Source organism: Zingiber officinale, chromosome 4A (genome assembly GCF_018446385.1).
Source record: "Zingiber officinale cultivar Zhangliang chromosome 4A, Zo_v1.1, whole genome shotgun sequence".
In the NCBI taxonomy this organism is placed as follows: Eukaryota; Viridiplantae; Streptophyta; class Magnoliopsida; order Zingiberales; family Zingiberaceae; genus Zingiber; species Zingiber officinale.
Genome location: NC_055992.1, coordinates 137330762 through 137337318, shown reverse-complemented (window position 1 = coordinate 137337318; position 6557 = coordinate 137330762).

Genomic DNA, 6557 nt, shown 5'->3' with positions numbered 1-6557 from the left:
GGCGGCCTTCAAAGAATATCAGGATGCCGAGTCGAGCCGAGTGGCCGCTCTTCGACAAAACCACATCCGATCGCCTGAATTCTCGGAGAAAATTTACGAGCGGATGTACTCAGCTTTCGACTTGGCCATTACGACCACCATGACCTATCTGAAGTCGAAGGGCCATCTTCCGGAGTCCACCAATATTCCAGCCGGCGATCAGGTGGAGCTCCTGAGCAATATTTCGAGGGACCTCTACGACTATATTGAGTAATTCTGGTAATTTGGCCGCTCGGCTGAATGTGAACCTTTTTGTACTTAGGCCACTCGGCCCAATTTTTTAATTTCAATGAAATGCTATCCTTTCGTGCACTCTATCTTCTTGCACTGTTCCCTGGCTAACACTTGTACGGTCCGCTCGTCTTCTATCACATCATACCTTGGGCATTCGAGGTGCATTCTTCCAGAATGAAGTGTTTTCCCCAGCTCTTCCGTCCGGCCGAATATCAATCTGGGCTGCTAGCCAGAATCGCTCGCTATAAGCCGATCCGAACCTTTTATACCTCGAGTCCGATCGGAAAATAGCTTCGGTCTGACAATCGGCGGGGAATACGAATAATCGCAGTGTCGACGATATTCCGCTCGGATTATTTATAGACGCCGGCTCGTCTCTTGATTTTTAACGACGGAGCTCGTCGGCGCGGATATTTATAGCCGGTCGGCGCGGCTCTCGATCTTTAACGACGGAGCTCGTCGGTGTTCCGCTCGGAGGGTTTATAGACGCCGGCTCGTCTCTTGATTTTTAACGACGGTGCTCGTCGGTCTTCCGCTCGGAGGGTTTATAGACGCCGGCTCGTCTCTTGATTTTTAACGACGGTGCTCGTCGGTCTTCCGCTCGGAGGGTTTGTAGACGGCGGCTAGTCTCTTGATTTTTAACGCCGGTGCTCGCCGGTGGAGGGTTTATAGACGCCGGCTCGTCTCTTGATTTTTAACGACGGTGCTCGTCGGTCTTCCTTCGGAGGGTTTATAGACGCCGCTCGTCTCTTGATTTTAACGACGGTGCTCGTCGGTCTTCCGCTTGGAGGGTTTATAGACGCCGGCTCGTCTCTTGATTTTTAACGACGGTGCTCGTCGGTCTTCCGCTCGGAGGGTTTATAGACGCCGGCTCGTCTCTTGATTTTTAACGACGGTGCTCGTCGGTCTTCCGCTCGGAGGGTTTATAGACGCCGGCTCGTCTCTTGATTTTTAACGACGGTGCTCGTCGGTCTTCCGCTCGGAGGGTTTATAGACGCCGGCTCGTCTCTTGATCTTTAACGACGGTGCTCGTCGGTGTTCCGCTCGGAGGGTTTATAGGCCGGCTCGTCTCTTGATTTTTAACGACGGTGCTCATCGGTCTTCCGCTCGGAGGGTTTATAGACGCCGGCTCGTCTCTTGATTTTTAACGACGGTGCTCGTCGGTCTTCCGCTCGGAGGGTTTATAGACGCCGGCTCGTCTCTTGATTTTTAACGATGCTCATCGGTCTTCCGCTCGGAGGGTTTATAGGCGCCGGCTCGTCTCTTGATTTTTGTCGGTCTTCCTTCGGAGGGTTTATAGACGCCGTCTCTTGATCTTTAACGACGGTGCTCGTCGGCGCGGATATTTATAGCCGGTCGGCGCGGCTCTGCGGTTTAACGTCTGGGCTAGACGGCCGTCAAGGCTAATTTTGACACTTCCGTTCGGCGTTGCTCTTCGCCTTTCCCCCAGCTTGGATAATGCCCTCCTGGCCGCATGGCTCAGGATCTACTTCATCGAGTATTTTGGCTCGGATAATATACCTCCGTTCGAAGGGTACGGGGCCTTCGATCTAGCGTTTGGCATGACCAATTTAATTCCGGCCGAACGGTACGGGTTATTTGCTTACAAGTCTAACCACATAAACCTCCCGGCCGATCGGCCTGGGGGCCTTCGCGCTACGATGATAATGCCTTATATTCGCTCCTTTGACTTTTCATCTCTGCATTTCAAGTATTTAGTCGAAAAATGAAATACACAGGGTGATTTGATGATACACCTTTCACCCCGGAAAGTGGAGGTGGTTCGCTCACGGTCTATCTAGCCGTCCGTCTTCATCCTCCGGATAATACGGCGCCGAGCGGAGCTTCTCGATGATTTTGAAAGGGCTTGCCCATGGCTCAAGCTTGCCGACGTCGCCGACCGGCTTGACTTTCTTCCGGACAAGATCGCCGACTTGGAACGATCTGGGAATTACGCGCGGTTGTAGTTTTGCTTCATCCACTGCCGATCAGCCGAACAGACGCCTTTGCCCTCTCCTCTTCTACCAAGTCCACTCCATGTTTCTTCGCTCGGTGTTGTCATCATCATAGTTCCGGATCCTGGCTGACTCAACCGACTTCGACCGGTATGACGGCCTCACCGCCATATACCAAATGGAACGGGTGACTCCGTCCCTTCTTTTGGCGTCGTTCGGATAGCCCACAAGGCGCTCTTCATCCGGTCAACTCCCTCCCAAATGGTCGAGCCGGCAGCAGAATACGAAGAATTTCCCGATTGACGACCGTTGCTCGAGGATAGGCCACGGACGTGAAATGTTGCTCGATGCCGTAGCTGGCACCAATCCTCCAACATCTTCCCTGTGAACTGCCGCATTGTCGGACACCAGCCGGCGAGGATGCCGAACCGACAAATGATGTCTTGCCGGATGAATTTTTAACCATTTGCTCGATGATCTTTGCGGTCTCGGCCTCCACCCACTTGGAGAAATAATCTACCGCCACTAGTAAAATTTCCTCCGCCCGGTCGCCATCGGAAATGGACCCACAATATCCATTCCCCACCGATCGAGCGGACATGAGATGGTTGATGCCTTCATCTCCTCTGCCGGTCGGTGGGAGAAGTTGTGATACTACGGCATGAAAGGCATGTAGATACTTGTCCGAGCGGCATCCGCTTGTAAAGTTGGCCAAAAGTATCCGGCCAAGAGGATCTTCTTGGCCTCCGCCCGGATGACCTCCACATGATCCTTGATGTACTTCCGGAGGATGTGTCGAGTCCTCGAGCTCACACATTTTAGCAGAGGACGCGAGAAAGCTTTCTTGTAAAGCCGATCTCCGATGAGTGTAAACCGACCGGCTCTTCTTCCGAGGAGGCTGCATATTCATCGGATGGTGTGGTGCCCGAACGGAGGAATTCTATAATAGATGTCCTCCAGTCACTTGGAAACGCGAGGCCTTGCATCCGGTCGACATGCGCCACCATCGCGTTTTTTCAATTGGCTGCTGAATGGCGACCGGCGTTATTGAGCTCACGAGTTTGGCCAACTCATCGGCCGCCTGTTCGGGGAATCTTCCGGATAAGCACTTCTCGGAAAGTAGCTTTGAGTTTTCAAAGGCCTCGTAGAGTTTAAGCCGAACACGTTGATTTCAAAGGTCTTGGGAAAGTTTGGCTACCAACCGTGAATCGAATAGAGTTACCGCCCCCACATGTCGTGCCTTTGTAATCCGCTATAAGGGCCTCATACTCCGCCTCATTGTTGGTGGCCTTGTAGTCCAGCCGGACGGATAGGTGCATCTTTTCTTCTTGCGGTGAGATAAGTAATATCCCAATCCCGCTTCCGAGTCGAGTGGAAGACCCATCCACATAAGCTTCCGGCTCGGGCCTCTGCACTTCGGTCACAAAATCAGCCAAGGATTGGGCTTTAATCGCCGAGCGGGGCTGGTACTGGATGTCAAACTCGCTTAATTCTGTCGTCCACTTGATAAGCCGTCCGGACGCTTCTGGATTCAACAGGACTCTTCCGAGTGGACTGTTCGTCAGGACAATGATTGTGTGGGCCAAGAAATACGGTCGAAGGCGCCGAGCGGCTAGAACCAATGCAAAGGCCAACTTCTCGAGCCCGGTGTAGCGAGATTCAGCATCTTTCAAAATATGGCTCAGAAAATACACCGGCTGCTCTTCGCCGTTCGCCCCAGCATGCTCAGTTGACGACAAATACATATACAGTGACTCACCTCCGATCGGCTTGGCCAGTACAGGCAGGGAATTCAGATATGTTTTCAACTCTTCAAATGCTCGGTCACACTCTTCGTTCCACTGGAACTTAGTAGCTCTGCGTAGGATCTTGAAGAATGGCAGGCTCCGGTCGGCAGTTTTGGAGATGAATCTGGACAAAGCAGTTATCCGACCGGTCAACCGTTGCACTTCCCTTGTGTTTCTGGGAGGAAGCATGTCTTGCAGAGCTTTCACCTTGTTGGGATTTGCTTCGATCCCCCGCTCGGTCACTATATACCCCAAGAAACGCCCTCCTTTAGCTCCGAACAGGCATTTCTGGGGATTTAGCTTGACTCCATATTTGCGCAGTGTTCGGAAGGTTTCTTCCATATCCTTGAAAAGATCTGCCGCTCGGACGGATTTGATAAGAATGTCGTCCACGTAAACTTCCAGGTTCCGCCCGATCTGCTCCTTGAATACCTTGTTCATCAAGCGATAGGTGGCCCGATTCTTCAATCCGAACGGCATCACATTGTAGCAATATGTGCCGTCGGCGTTATGAAGCTCACCTTTTCTTGATCTTGGCGGTGCGGTACAGTGATAGCCCCGGTAGGCGTCGAGCATGCAATTAACTCACGTAGTAGAGTCCACCGGTGATCTATCCAAGGCGGAGGATAAAAATCTTTGGGACATGCTTTGTTTAAGTCCCGAAAGTCAATGCAAACTCGCCACTTGCCCCGGCTTGGAGACCAATACCACGTTGGCTAGCCAGCGGGAACTGCACCTCGCGTATGTGGCGGCCTCAGAAGTTTCTCTACTTCCGCCCGGATTATGGCATTACGCTCGGCGCTAAAATCTCTTTTTTTCTGCTCGTCGGTCGGACATGCAACTCATGTTGCGCTAGGCTAGGCGAATTCGGGCAACTCGTGTGTCGACCAAACAAAGACATCATGATTTTGCTGGAGGCATTGGATCGCCTTCTTCTTGTTTTTCCTCTAGATCCGAGGCGATGAAAGTGGTGGCCTCCGATCGGGTCGGATGGATCTGAACTTTCTCCTTTTCATCATAAATTAAAGCAGGAGGTTTCTCGGTTATGGCGTGTACCTCGATTCGGGACCTTCGGAAGAAGCTTCGCTCGGATCATCTCTATATAGCAACGCCGAGCTGCTAGTTGATCTCCCGCACTTCTCCAACTTTGTCCTCCACGGGAAATTTTATCTTCGGTGGAAGGTTGAGACAACCGCTCGGAATTCGCCGAGCGCCGGCCGTCCCAATATGACGTTGTAGGATGAGGGAGAGTCAACCACCACGAAGTTTGTTGTCCTGGTCCTCCGACCTTTCTTGGTCGATCGACAAAACTTCATTGCCGGTGAACCCGTAGAGCGGGGTCGCCATGGGTAGCAGCTCACTTCAATCAATCTACATCTAATCGAATGGCTTCTTAAAGATAATGTTCACCGAACTCCCCGGGTCGATGAAAGTCCGCTGAATGGTGTAGTTGGCGATCACCGCTCGGGTGAGCAGGGCATCATCATGAGGGATCTCTACTCCCTCCAGGTTCCTAGGACCGAAGCTGATCTGGGAGCCTTCGGCCTTCTCCTTACTGCATCTGACGGCGTGGATTTCCAACCACCAAGCATATGACTTCCTGGCTATGTTGGAGTCACCGTCGGTCGGCCCTCCGACGATCATGCCTATCTCTCCTCGGGAAGTATTGCTCCTGTTTTCTTCTTCCGAGTGGATGACCGGACTTCGCGACGTCCGGCGACTCTCCTGCCTTGGGGATCTATGCCGATCGGACGTATGGTGATGTCGCCTCTCTATGCGGGTCCGGTCGGCTTCCGGGTCCTTTGCCTCGTGTTGAGGGGAGGAGACCGTCGTTCGGCTCTCCGGGGAACGGGATTGGACACTGGTGGAAGGAGCAGAACATTGGGGTCCACCTCTTCTTTGGCTTGGGCCGAGCGGCAGCCACTTCTTGTACGTGCGATCTGGTGTGGGGAGATCGAATTGCTTCAGCCCTTGGTCCTCTAGGTGGTTGCTGAGCGGAGTGCTGCTTCCGCTCGGCATGAACAAGTGCACGCTCGGTTGGAGCTTCTTTTTTCCGAGCGGCTTGCGCTTCTTCCACGTTTATGTATTCGTTGGCCCGATGTAGCATGTGATCATAGTCTCGGGGCGGCTTTCGGATGAGCGACCTGAAGAAGTCCCCATCAACAAGGCCTTGTGTGAAGGCGTTCATCATCGTTTCCGATGTGGCTGTTGGGATGTCCATCGCCACTTGGTTGAATCGCTGGATGTAAGTTCGAAGCGATTCCTTTGGCTCTTGTTTGATGGCGAACAAGCTAACGCTTGTTTTCTGATAACGCCGACTGCTGGCGAAGTGGTGGAGGAAGGCCGTTCGGAAGTCCTTGAAGCTTGTGATGTATCCGTCCGGCGGTCTACGAAACCACCGAGCCGATCCCGAGAGCGTGGTAAGGAAGACTCGGCACTTCACTCCATCAGTGTATTGGTGGAGCGTGGCGGTATTATCAAACTTACCCAAATGATCATCCGGTCCGGTTGTTCCATTATACTCGCCGATCGTAGGGGGCAC